The sequence below is a fragment of the Carettochelys insculpta genome, chromosome 27 (assembly GCF_033958435.1).
Source record: "Carettochelys insculpta isolate YL-2023 chromosome 27, ASM3395843v1, whole genome shotgun sequence".
Lineage (NCBI taxonomy): Eukaryota > Metazoa > Chordata > Testudines > Carettochelyidae > Carettochelys > Carettochelys insculpta.
This window is the reverse complement of record NC_134163.1, coordinates 13,814,279-13,828,577: the sequence shown is the minus strand read 5'-3', so window position 1 is coordinate 13,828,577 and position 14,299 is coordinate 13,814,279. Positions and strand designations below refer to the sequence as shown.

At 43.5% G+C, this 14,299-nt stretch overlaps 1 protein-coding gene across 26 annotated transcripts in view; it reads right to left on the bottom strand.

Moving 5' to 3' along the window:
• Nucleotides 1-14,299, bottom strand: part of GNG7 (G protein subunit gamma 7) — a 141,316-nt gene that overhangs the window by 18,511 nt on the left and 108,506 nt on the right. Inside the window, exons 1-2 of one of the 26 annotated variants that reach the window (XM_074978128.1) lie at nucleotides 3,913-3,932; nucleotides 3,139-3,237 (exon numbers count right to left, since the gene is read on the bottom strand). The exons of 24 other annotated variants lie outside the window; for them this stretch is intronic. The gene's annotated coding sequence lies outside the window, so the exon portion shown is untranslated. Of the gene's footprint in view, nucleotides 1-167; nucleotides 279-3,138; nucleotides 3,238-3,912; nucleotides 3,933-14,299 lie in introns of those variants that run through there. One more of the 26 variants, XM_074978127.1, reaches the window with a different exon arrangement.

Sequence of the window (14,299 nt, the reverse complement as noted above, 5' to 3'; positions counted from 1 at the left end):
TTCATCTATAAAGTAAAGATGGAAATACCTGCCCATCTCATAGGGATATTGTGGGTGTACTAGATTAGTATAATGCACTAAGATGACAAAGCCATACTAACCCAACTTGGGGAAGACATCCAAACTCTGGAGGAAAGGTACCACAGGGAAGGACAATGATTTCTTACCACAGATTCAGTCGAAGGTTGGAGAAAAAAATAAATAACTGCTTGGACATTTGTTGTTTGCTTCCAGACTTTATGACTGGCCAGCAGCTGCTCTTATGGGCTCCTTTTACAACTCCTGGAGAAGCAGCAGCACTGGAAATTAAATGACAAGGAGCTTTGCAACAGGGAAAAAAAAACCACCAAAAAAAAAAAAAAAGCTAATGAAACAAGCATGGCAACTGTGTGCATTTTCTCAGCTGCACTGCATGGCTTCCTAGCATAATTTCTATATAGCATTTTCAAAATCCAATGAGAAAGTTAGAATTATTTACAGTTCTGGTAGCCTTACACTGGAGATTTGGCCAAATAAATTTCCTCAGCTCAGCAGTGTACAACAGTTATGCAGCTTGGATTACAACACACATCCACTGCTCTTCCATTGCTCCAAAAGCACCCATTCAGCACACACCCAGGACCCACCAACAGCTGTGCCCTCTTGCGAATAAAGAAGCTAGGAATTTTTGTGTAACCACAGATCTAGTCAAGCAGGCTTCTAGTCTTAGCTGCATGGTGGCAGTGTGTTCCCAGGCTTTCAGAACACCTCAGGTCAGTTACTTTGAGAAGGTGGTAGATAGTTTCATTACCTCTCAAGCTGGAATGTTTCAGGTAGCCACCCTGTCATGCAGGTCACATTCCAGCACTGCTTTGTCAGGCAAGTACTGAAAAAAGATTTCCGTTACCCTGGCAAATAATTGACTGCACGCGTCATTAGCAACTGGAAACCATGAACATAAAAGATCCATCAGCATGCTGCATAGCACATGAAAGGCTTGGGATTACTGTTTCAGGACCTTTAAGAAGTCCAAATAAACTTCTAAAAATGTCATTTGGCAGATTTATAATGGATACATAAACAACCCTTTGGACAAGGACCTTAAGGAAGTATGTTTGAGCATTTGCGATCTTATCAGTCGAGTCAACAGGCTTGCTGGGCCCCTGGACAAAGTGGGGGACGAGGGTTGCAGCACTGAGCTCCTGGAAGGGGTGGGACCTTGGGTAGAAAGGGTGGGTCTGGGACAGCCAGCCTGCAGCAGCGCCTGGAGTACCCCATGCCATCGGCTCCCTCCTGCTCCAGCATTCATAGCTGGCCAGAGTGCATTGCGCACGGCAATATGGAAAGAGGCACAAAAGAATCTTTAGACATCTGTCAAGGAAGATCTTTCTATTCTGTCAGCTGTATTTGTGATTGCAAAGACAGAGTATTACTGAAAACTGTTCAGAGTCCACAGACTGTTCTGCGTTTGCTGAGGGACAGGGTAAGGGAGGCCATCTTTTATTGGACCAACTTCAGTGTCAGATTTTCTGATTTCCACTGTATGGAGACCTCTGATGGTTTCTTGTTTGAGGGAGGCCCTCCTGAGGTATGTAAGGTGAAGGAAACAGCTCCTTGGTTTTTCTGAAGCTCTCCTGCGGAGCTATTCAGAGTACTCAAAGTTGCATCTGGTGGTCAGAAGGTTAGAGATAGTAAATCCTTTGGGGATGATGTTTTATTTCTTGCATCAGGAAGTAGTTATTTCTGTTTAGTCTGGCTTCCTTTTTCATGTTGGGAAGTTTCCATTTTAAACAGCAAAATTCAATATCTGGCATATTGCTTGCAGTGTCGTAGCCTTGTCGGTCCCAGGATAAGAGAGAGACAAGACAGGGGAGGGAATATCTTATAGCTACTACAAAGGCAGCTGCTGGGAGAGAGGGAAACAACTGAAATTAACAAATACAACACAGGTATCATACCAATAGAAGACATTACCTCATCTACCCTGCTTTCAGTAATCTGGGATCAACAGGTTGATACCACCACTGCAAACTGCTTTCCAATCATGACTCAGCAAATCAAAGCAATTGGAAAAAAATCTCTTGCCTCATTCCTTTGCCTCGGCAGATTTTAACTCCCTACTGCATCTCTCCCTTCTCCAACCCAGCACACCAAAGAAAAAGAGGGTTTCTGCAGGGAAAACAGCCTGAGTTTTGGAAATATTTACATTAGTATGTGTCAAGTTAAAACTATATGTGTATTCACGTCATACGAGCACCTACAGCATGGCTAAAAGTCACAAGTTTCAGAAAGTTAAGTGGTGAGATTCTCTGCCTCTCTCGCCATTTTCTACCCCAACAGCACAGCACTCTGAAGACTTGAAACAGGGAACAAACAACAGGTTGCGACCACCTGGTCACTGGAAACTCCTTGTTGAAGAGGTGGTATGTCCTATGCTTACATACTACAGCGATAACACTTCCTACTTAGCAAAAGCTGCACAGACCCATGGAGGGAATGGCATTGCTGCACCTTCCTTAATGCAAGCAAAACACAATGAAGGCAGCCACTGGGAGAGAAAGTGATCAACACAATTAAAAACACATACGCAAGTGCAACACAGGTACTGTACTAACCGGCAGTGTTTGGAAATCTGTCTGAGGAAAGAAGTGTTGAAAGTAGTGGGGGAGTCTTGCAGCAAGTGGGCAGCAAAACAAGAATGGAGACGAGGGACTGAGGAGACAGAGCTGGACAGCGGAAAGAATTTTGACTTGGAGGGGGGTTGCATGAGTTCCAGGAATGGGATAAAAGCAAAACTGACCATGAAAAACAGAGTAACTCTAGACTGAGCTGTGGGAAGGTCACTGTTTTCAATTAACAAAACATGCAGATCAGTTAATTAAAACCCATCTTTCACACAGGATACAAAACATATCTTACTAGGGTACAGAGGCATGTGATAGACACCACTGCCCCACAAACCAGTTCTTTTGATCTAATGATTGGTTAGCAATGGGCTGGAGAAACCCTTGCAGAAACAGTCTCACGTAACTGTGACAGGAAAGAACACAGTTCCCTCAATAAATCAAACAGTGGAAAGGCTCAAAATAGAGAAATCTGCTTGTAGATCAGCCTATTTAGAATATATAAATTTCCTTGAAGGGGTTAAAAAAAACATACCTGTCTTTTTAGAGTTGAATATATAATAAAATGCTCTGCACAATGTTTATTACTGTTTGGACACTAACATACATGTTGATTTCTGATCCATAAATTGCACTGAAATATTAAAAAAAAAAAAATGTAGTCATTAAAAATCCACAGCTTTCAAAACCTGAGATCACTCCAACTTCTGTTTTGTTATTCCCATAAACTGTTCCAAATCTTCTTTCACTATGGTCCCCCTACTCCCAAAGCAATTTTTTCATGCCCAAGGTAGTTTCCAATTCCAACGACTTTAGACTTTATAGCAGTGAAACAATTGCTTTGCTGAGTCACACACAATACAATGATACCAGTGATGACTGCACTCAGCTGTGAGAAATCGTGACTCAGTACATTAGAGTACTGGGGTGGAACAAGATTCACAGAACAACCCGGCACTCAATCTTAATTTGCCTTTTAAGGATTATTTGCCCACTTTCATACCCGTGAATCCTTTCCATCAAAACAACCTGCTTCCCTGTCTGAACATCGGCTTCAAAATTAGCTCAGGACTGTGAGACTCTAGTTCAGTGCTGTTACATGGCAAACATATTAAGTGACACAGTTTTCACTTCATCTTGGAATCTAGTTTTCCCCCATTCCTCCCCCAATATCAAGAGCATTCAAAGAGCTGCAAGATCCCCTTGCCACCCCCTGCACCTTGAATTCTCTTGGTGCAGTATCCAAATTAAGAGAATGAAGCTGCCATATTCAGAGCATACACCAAAAAATTCACAAGAGAAACCTGACTTGTCCTGTCATGTCTTTGTAGGCAAAGTAGGAGGTGAGGTGTCCTGAGCTGATTTACAATGAAAGACTGACACCCAAAGCAGTTTAATAATTTACATCATGTATGAAATGGAATGCTCAACAACAAATCCCTTTCTCTTTTATTCAGTCAGTGCCACCTCCGCCCTCCAACCCACAGGGTGCTTTCTAGATTAATGACAGGAAGTATTACAGTAGGAAATAAATACGCACTGATCCCTCTGGTTTCGGAATTCTTCCCATACCTCTCATAGCTGGGAAGTAGCCACTCCTCACTGGCTACATAAACAAGTTAACATCTGAATTGTTTTGGTTTTGTTTTTTTAAGTATTAAATCAAAATAACTTAATTCGGATGGATGTGCATGGATGTCATGGAGCTCAACACGCGACATGAAAAGCATCTCAAGAATGCACTTTGTGATGCTGAGGGAGCCTGCTTTGGTTTCACATCCCAAATCTGCAAGGCTGACTGAACTGTCTCCCACACATCCTATCATCCAAGAGCTGATGGAACTGACCAGGGCATAAGCACAGCAGATGCCCCTGGGGAGTGTACTGATGAAATAGACGTCTAGAGAAAGATTTGAGAGAGGAGGACAAATTTTGCCTTGAGGATCAAATTTAGCAACAGCTTGTAATTTACTGAAATGTGTAAGCCAGCCGCTGCATGTTAAAATCTCCTCACTACAGCAGTGTGTGTAATTCAGGATAAGAAAATCACCAAGTCGTGGAGCTCTGTGTAAGCGTACACACACATTCACACTCAAAGACATCAGTCAGTTCCCCACATGAACACCATTCTGAATCAGCGACCTAGCACTGCTTTCATCACCAGCACTCTATTGCAATATTGTCTGGCAGCCTGAAGTAGGTTCTGCACTTCATCTGTGGCCAGCAAGGATTTAAGGAGAGAAGTGTAGGGGAAGAGGGGAGGCAGTATCTGCACATTCAGCCCTGTTTCTTCCTTTCCCCTCTCAGATTCTCATCTCAGGTACAAAAGGCACAGGCACCAAGACGATATGGAACCATAAAGCATCACAGTTTAAAGGCTAGACTGGGGAAGCCTCTGACTCAGTTGCCCATTAGGGTTTGACATCCTGAAAGAGACCATAATTCTCATTTTAATCCACCTCAATTTTGCAGTATTTCATGGGGGGGGGGAGGTAGGGGTCAAGCCAGTTATATAGATCAGAACAAGGTTGAGATGAGGCACCATCAAAATAATTCTGCACCAGTCGTGGGCAACCTGTGGCCCACTGGGGCACCACCTGTGCTCCACGGGCCTCTGGCTGCCCCTTCCCCCATGCACCTCTCAAGTACTGGAGCTCCCACATTTCCTAAACCTCCCTCCTCTCTCTCACACTTTTGGAGGCAGGAATTGCTGGATTTCAGTGCCGTCCCTGCTCCTTCTCCTCCGCTTCCCAAGCTCAAACAGCCGTCAATCAGCTGTTCACAGCATTCTAGCTCAGGGATGGGAGCGAGAGGAGCAGGGATATAGCATGAATCGGGCAACTGGTGGCTCCAAAAGTGCTGGGAGGGAGAGGGGCGATTTAGGAAGTGTGGCACTCCAGTGTCCAGCTGCCTGGGAAGCCCATGGAGGAGGGGGGCAGTCTGGGGAGGGACGCGGGGCCACAGGTGGAGGAACACCAGTGGGCTGCAGACTGCTTTGGCCCACTGAGGTGACAAAGGGCCACACCTCCAGTCTTCCCACTATTCCAGGTGGCCCATCACTGTGCTACACCCACCGACCTTCACCTTAATGGGGGTATCATCCCCAGGGGCCAGATCCAGCCACCAAGCATTTCTCTCCTGCCCACCGCCAGCTGATTAGCAGAACGTGTGTCTCGTATATCAAGCAGCTCACTTCCTCCCACCTGCTGCTCCTAGAATTCTCCTGCCAGCTGTGCAGACGGAGAGTGGGGGAGGGGAATGGGTAGTGCTGAAGTCAGGGTGTTCTCCTGCCCCTGCACCCCATCTCAGCAGAGCAGGGGTTGGGGAGGAGACACACAGCAGAGCTGCTCCAGTCTGAAGCACGGAAGTCAGTGACAAAAGAACAGAACAGGAGAGATTTCCCTTAAGGAGACAGAGGGTGGCTTCTCTCAGAAACTTACCCAGCTGCAGGCAGCACACACACGCACACACCCAGTCTGTGCCCCACACACACAGGCACTTTCACATGTGCATGGCAGCACACAAACAGTGTGTTTCTCTTTCATTCTCTCACACACTGTGGTCCCCAGCCCAACCTTCTACTCAAGGCCCCGCCCCTTCCAGAAGGCCCATAACCAGCCCGTCACCAGTAACAAAATTGGTGTAGTGGCCTGTCTGTGAAAATTATTGCCCATTTAACAGATACTTGGGACCAAGCACCTGCAACCGGAGCCAGATTTTCAAGAGCTCAGCTCCCGTTTAGATACAAATAATAATGGATAGATTAGTTGAGCTCCTGAAACTCTAGCCATTCTTAAGGGCCAACGAGGAGTTTAACTCTAGAAAAATTTGCCCCATAAGCGAGGATGCTGGGCACTTGAAAGTCTGGCCCTGTGTTGTTTGCTGGGACTATTAAAAGGGAATTTGTAAACGCTCTCCCATCTAGGAATGGCTTCCTCAGAACATTGTTTAGAGTAGTACATCACTTCTACCTACAGTTCAAGTGAGGAGAGGGTATCAGAGCAACCACCACACTCCAGCCAGACAAGGTGCGGGGGGGGGGGGGGGGAGCCAAAAATCCACAGATCTATGGTTCAGGAAGAGCATATCAAACCACTGAGCAGAGACCTGGCTTCTGAAGTTCTTGCAGTTCAATGTAGATCTGTCCTGCCATAGTTGAAAGACAACCATGGAAATAATCTATTTGCCAACTTCCCTCAAAATCCTTCCTTGGTACACGCATACCACTCACAATGATACCATAACTGCCTGCCTCAAAATATTTACAAGACAATGGATGACCCTCAGATATCCACTCCAAAACGCACTGTCAAACATCCATTTCATCCTCATCCCTAATAATTTTCAATTCAACAACAAAACACTTTATCCAAACCATAGGAACAGCCATGGGTACTTGGATGTTTCCCAATATATCAGCCTCTCTCTGCGCCATTTCGAAGAGGAATTTCTGTGCAACTGCATCGTGAAACCAGTTATATATACGAGCTGCAGCAATGGTAGTTTTATTTTCTGCACAGATGACAAACTCTCAGATTTCCACCACAACTTCAGCTGTCACCACCCGCCCATTAAACTCTCTCTAAAACACACCCAGGCTAGCACCAACTTCCTGGATGCCATTACCAGCTTTAACAATGGAAGACAACTACACAAGAAACACCCTAATTAACACGCCTACCTTCCCAGATCTAGTAACTACCACAAACACACCAAGAAATCCGTTATCTACAGTCAAGTACTCAGATAGCACAGAGCATGCACCAAGGAGGTGGTTTGGGTTTTAGACCTCAACACACTTAAAACTACCTTCACCAAACAAGGACACTCCAGAGAAGTTCTCACGTCATGGGCCACTCAGACACTGTGAGAATCTGCTTCAATATAGAAGCAAACCCCCTTCTGCCCATACACTGACAGCTGTCACCTTCCACCCTGCTCTGGAACCCATATAAGGTATCAGACAACAGCAACCTATACTTGATAGGGACCCAGCCCTGAATGAAGTCTTTCCTGAATCCCCTATTCTGGCCTTGAAATCTCTCTCCAACCTTATCAGAAGCAAGCTCCCTGCAGACCAGGACATGCCATCTCGTAGCAGGTACCAGGCCCTGCCAGAACAGATGCAAAATCTGCAGATCCCTCCCCATTATTACAATCATCAACATGACCCACAATACACCTTTCAAGATCCATCTCATGCCTATCAACATGTGCTGCACCTCAAGAAGTCCACTAACTGTCTTAATAACTATTTGGGTGAAACCAGACAACGATCTGACGCAGGAAAATGAAAAAGATGGTCACCCGGGTGGTGAGCACTTTTCACAAAGCAATCAATCTATATCTGACCTACTGATCCTCATCCTCTAAAGGAAACTTGTTTAACACTTTCAGAAGATGAGTCTGGAAGTTTAAATTCATAACTTTGCTAGACACGGTCTTAATAAAGACACTGGATTTTTTTATTACTATCATCTATAACCCTTTAATAGCCTTATATCCTATGACTATGGAGGATTGAACGAGCCACCTCATGGCCTCTTAGAATATTTGCATATTACTTTTGCTAAACAAAGTCTGACCTCCATTTAGCTGCGACCCTGACCTGAGGAAAAGCTCATGTAATGTGAAAGCTTTTCTCTCACACAATCTGAAGTTGTCCTGTGCAGCACCTTAGAGACTAACGAAACCATCCAAAGTTGGTGTAATAAAAACCGTTCTTTCAATCACCTGTCTAATAACAATTAGTTTTCAATCTGCATGTCTTATATATGGTAAATGATTTATCATCACACAGCCTCCTAACATTTTTTTAAAGTGAGGACAAGGATCCAAAGAAAATCCTCATTTGCAGATCCCTGGCCTGTACTGACCCTGGAGGAAAAAAGAGCTCTTCCCACACTGCTTCTGGAGGATGGCCAGGAGTACATTGGCAGCTAGTCCAGAAGCAGAGCAGGACTTGACAAGAGGCAATGCACATGTTGCTGAACTGATACTTAGCACAAGTCTTGAACCCAGTGCGAGGCTGCTGCTTCAGGAAAGCAGGAGGGGGATGGAAACTGGTAACCGAGTGTACACTCATTTGGTGGTTATTTCTTTTAACGATGACCTCATGCTTTTTGGAACAGAGAGCGGCTGTTGGGTGATGGATTTTACTTCTTGTCTGGGGAGAACAAAGCAGGCTCCATTTTTTCTACACTTCCTGCATCAGTAGCTCAACAGCTGAATGAGCTATTGAAATTTTTCCTGAGTGCTGTAATTTTTTTTTTAAACCTCCAAATTTCCATGGTGTGACAAACAATACACGGTAAGAGCTCTGCAAGAATCTCTGCAGACAGAACCATATTTTGGGTTGGGGCACACAGCCTTAAAGGGACAGGGTCAGGTAAAGTTACAACCCCTCCTCTCAGCCCATTTCACTTTTATTCGTTAAGAGGGATTAATAAACTCGACAGAAGTGTCTGCATTCTGATTTGGGCTTAATCATTTCCCTGCAGCATTTACAACTCAAACACTGCAGTGCAGTACTAGGTACAGGAGGACTAGCAAGTGCAATTAATCTAGTTTATTTTCTCAACAGTAAATATATATATGCATACAGACACAGATTCTCTGCCCAAGTGTTTCATCTAGAGTTAGGACTCCACAGTGCTGGTCACTGAACACCTCTCAAAGAATCCCAGCTTAGAGGACTTGCAGCTTAGAGTATGTCTGCACTGTGAATCATACAGCATCAACACTGCAGGGTCTCCTGTGTAGTCAATCACTCTTTGCTGACAGGACATAATGGTGTCCACACCAGCACTTTTGCTGGTGCAAAGTACATAAGTCAGGGGTGAGTGTGTGTTTTTTTAAAACTGTCACCAGTGCAGACAAGATGAGTGAAATCAAAGCAATGACTGAAAATCAGTAAGGGCTTGCAATGGTGAAAAGAGAAGACAAAGATTTCAGTAAGGGGCAAAGAGAAAGTTCTCAACTGAGCTATTTTATACTCTTCTCCAATAAGCATATGGCTAGTGGGAGAGCAGCACAGGAGGTTGTAGAACCAGCTTTGCAGTGAAAGTGCGTACTATACATGGTTGCCAAGTTATAACTGTACAACCCTTGTAAAAGTGCCAAGCAGTTTTCTTTGACGTCAAAACAAGAACTTCTGTGTTGAGGGAAAGTAAGTGTTAATTGATAAGAATGTTGAAAGGTGCATGGGTGGATGCTGCAGTTTACAGCTAACAAACCCCAAAAATATTCAAATGGCCACGCCACTCTGACCTGAGAGATCGGGGCTAGCTTACCACTGACAAATATCTCAGTGAAGCTTGCTGACTGAAATGAAAGCTCACTGCCTGATTAAAAACAGCCAGTAAAGCACAGGTGAGGTCATGCTAAAAAAATATATGACTGAGTGACATTACGCAAGATCACTAGAATATTTAACAAAAAATTCTCTCTCTCTCCTCTGCTGGGAAGCAGTACAGGCTCTGTTCCTGGAAGCGCTGCTCATGAAGTAAAAGAGGATTAGCAACTGTATAAAATCAGAGAAGGAAATGAAATTACACACATCAGATCTTTTCTCTAGCTTCAGCTCTATGGAGTTGTTCTTAAAGCTACATGGTGTGATTTTTCTCTTCTCTTTCAGGCACTTATTTATACATTAACATCAATTTAAGCGATATTTTGAGGAAAGAGACCATGGGATCAATAGCAACCATCGCCTAAGATTCATTACTTGCATAACTGTTTGGAAACTGGAGCAGTTCAAGGGATTTGCAAAGGATTCTGGGAGGACAATACATCTTAAGAGGTCTATAGGTCCATTTCCTTTCCATTAAACAAGATGGGAACTAGCTAGAGCGATTACAAAATTCTTTAAGACAGCATCAGCCACTTCAGATGCATAGGAATTAAAGAACACAGATTGGGCCTTGAACTAGAATGCTGTTATTTGCAAAATTACATGGTAAACTTTAAGATTCCACAGAACACAGTAGATTAATTCACACACTACTGCAGATAGGTCTGGTGTTAAAAGCAACTCTCCCTCACTTTTCATTTGATCATTAAAAAGTCCCAGGTGTCAAGTAGGTCAGGACTTCAGGTGCCAATGCATTTTCACACAATCATAACCTTCGTACTGTTGAACTCTGTGCCACCAGCTACATCCCAGTTTACAGCAGTTCTACTTCTATCCAATGTGTTTTGGTTTAAAAAAAAAATCATCCATTGCAGCAAAAGTGGGAAGCTAAGTCCATGCACAGGTCATCACCTGGTTTCACCACCCAGGAATTCTTTTCTAACTAATCTCGTACTGGTCTTGAAATGCAAGAACAGAAGCAACTGCATGTTCAACATGGGCTGCCTATTTGAGCCACCCCCAGACACCTACAAGTCCATGAGAACCATGCAATTAGTGTGGTTCACATCAATCTACTCCCTGAAACCAGCCAACGTGGCTCACTCATCCGAGTAGACAGATTTGATTGTTTTTTTTTCAGAAGATCTGAAGCTAGCCCTGGGGCTTTAATAACAGTCCATGATGTAAGAGAGCTAGCTGCTTATATTGCAATGCTCCACTACACACAGTAAACGCTTTCGTATCTGGCATTCTATTGTCCAGAACTCTCAAATAACCAGCATTTTAGCCGTAAGTAAATTTTAGTTACATTTTCCATAAGTACAGTATAGTAAGAGTAAATACAAATACAGCAAATACAGTATAAGTTTACAGTACTCTATATACATTTGTTTGTTTCTTAATAGCTAACCTTGGTTTTTTTTAGTGCTATGCATTGCAATGTGTGCATTAGATATACCTCTCTATTATCCGGAATATATAAATTTCCAGCAACCTGCTGGTCCTGGGGATGCTGGATATGAAAGAGTTTACCATGATTCAGTGTAGACAAAGTGCTAAGAGTCTTTGATTTCAAGATGTGGAGGGATTAAGATTTTGGAAGATGCATAGTCAGGATCTGGGATCAGAGCAAGACTTCTAACATTAATATCTTCCATTGTGTGCACTTTAGTTAATTTTGGTCAAGGAATAACATATAGGTTGAATCTCTCTAATCCAGAACTCTCATCTGGCAACATCTGTAATCCTGTGTGATTTTAGTTAGCTAGCTGACCACTTATGGGTGTGGCCAAGTTTTCCATGGCCCTATAGAGTTTGTTTACAGCCACCTGCCCTGGCTACCAGTGTTCTGTGCTGTTACTTACCTGTAATTTACCTCTAAATATCTTCTAAGAGCCCAGAAAGCAGTGGGAGTGCTGGTTATGTGCCAGACAACATTGACCTCCCATGGCCCAGCAAATTCTTTCTTTCAGCACTGGTTAGGGTCCCAAGAGTACCGGACGAGACAGGTTCAACCTGTACACTGAAGATCAGACTACTTGCACAGGAAGGGCTCAGATCCTGCCCGCTGATTTTAACAGCAACCGTATGTGTTTGGTGCCTTTGAAAATCAGGCCATGGAGTATCTACTCATCCTCCTAGTCATTGGAACAGCTGCCATCTAGAAGGTCTTGATCAGTATTAATTAATTACACTGTCTGTGAGGGGAGGGAGAGGAGAAAAAGAAACATACTGATAGAAGCTCATGAGTTGAGTATTAGTAGCTGTAACCCTGCAGCCCCAGCTCAGGAGTAACAGCTGCCTTGCAGCTCAGAGACAAAACTACAACACTGCTATGGCCACACAGTCCGCAACGCGGAGCTCATTGCTGTGTAGCCAGTGCTGCGTCCGCACCTCCCCCTCCTCTATTATCAGAGTCACTCTTGCTTTAAATCTTCCCACTTTTGCTCACCTGTGGTTTAGTCTCGGCTTTCCTTCTTGCTTACACCATCAAGTTTTGTGGTGAAATTTGCCCATGTGCAGAAGGCCGCGACAAGGCATATGAATCACTTATGTCCCACTTAGAAGCACTATTTTGAGGATTTACCAGCATCCAGTGCTGAATTTCATCCCTGGTGCTCAAGACTCCATACTGCAGAGAGGAGTAGGACAGTTCCTCCTCTTTTTACTCTGATTCAGTAAAATCCTGGAATTGTTTGCAGACTTGCACCTGGAATACTCTAAACCCCACAGCTGTGCAACAGTTTTGCCTAGTAAATATTAAACTGCCATTTGCATAAAGGCTTTTAAAGATAAGGATACTTATAACCTTGGAGCAACAGATAGGGTAACCCAAACCCAAAAAAATCTGTGACACTTCCTAAAGAAAAAGGGTCATGTCTTCATGAAACAGATATACTGTACAAAGAAGTTTGAGTAGTTATTTTTAAACGCTGAAGAGGTGCAATAATTTTCAAATCATGGAACATTTACGCGGGTTAAGAGTCATGCTTGCCCACTATAGCCGTGTCTACACTAGCCAAAAACTTCAAAATGGCCATGCAAATGGCCATTTCGAAGTTTACTAATGAAGCGCTGAAATACATATTCAACACCTCATTAGCATGCGGGCGGCCGCAGCACTTCGAAATTGATGCGGCTCGTCCAGACGGGGCTCCTTTTCGAAAGGACCCCGCCTACTTCAAAGTCCCCTTATTCCTATGAGCAGATGGGAATAAGGGGACTTCAAAGTAGGTGGGGTCCTTTCGAAAAGGAGCCCTGTCTGGGCGAGCCGCGTCAATTTCGAAGTGCCGCGGTCGCCCGCATGCTAATGAAGCGCTGAATATGTATTTCAGTGATTCATTAGTAAACTTCGAAATGGCCATTTGCATGGCCATTTCGAAGTTTTTGGCTAGTGTAGACATAGCCTATGAGAGTATAAACAATAGCCAGTTACTATATAATATATATGCTTTTAAAAAGAGGGCCCAATGAATTAGTGTTTACGTTTTAATAGCTTGCCCTAGACAGACTCTGCGAAGCATTTTATTAGGACAATTCTATGCAAGGGCTTAACTAAATGATATACTGGATCTTTCCTTGAAAGTCCTACAAAACTCAGTGCTGGTATTCTGCAAGAATATTTGGAGATACAGCAAAAAGTAATACACACAGCAAAGAATCCATTTTAGGAAGAAGAGGCCACAAGAAATAGAGCTGTACTACATCCCAGAAAGGCAGCTCTATACTATTTCGCTTACTACAATCACTTTGATACACCACAGTTACGAAAATAACTGAGCATATGTCTTTAGACCTTGAATTAGGGAAGCAACCTTGTTAAACATAGTAATTAAGCACATATTTAAATGCTGCCCTGATATGGAGCCATAAAGGATGGACTGTTTTAAGTGGAGAGGTTGAGAGCTGAGCTTAGCTAAACCACCAGAGAGACTGTAATTGATAGGAAGGGGGCGGAGTCTTGATAGTAACCCAACAACTATCTGGCATGTGTAAACACTAGGGAGACTGGGAATTCAGAACCTTTTTTAGAGTGGACAAGAGGGTATTGCTAGGAGTTACAGGACCAGATTAAGGAAAAGGAAGTTTAGGCTATCAGGAAACTTCCCTTGACTTTTTCATAGTCTACTTGACCTGAGTTGGGAAATGGTGGAGGTAACTCTGAGACATAAAAGAAAAACAGTAAGGACAAAGCTTTGAACTATGGGCTAGACTGGGCATTTCTACATACAATACTGTGTTAGTAGAATCAAGAGGTCAAGGATTTACACAGAAGGGAGACAAGTTAAAAAAAAAAAGTGTACTATGCAAAGAGGAAAGCAGATTTTACAAAGAATCACAAATA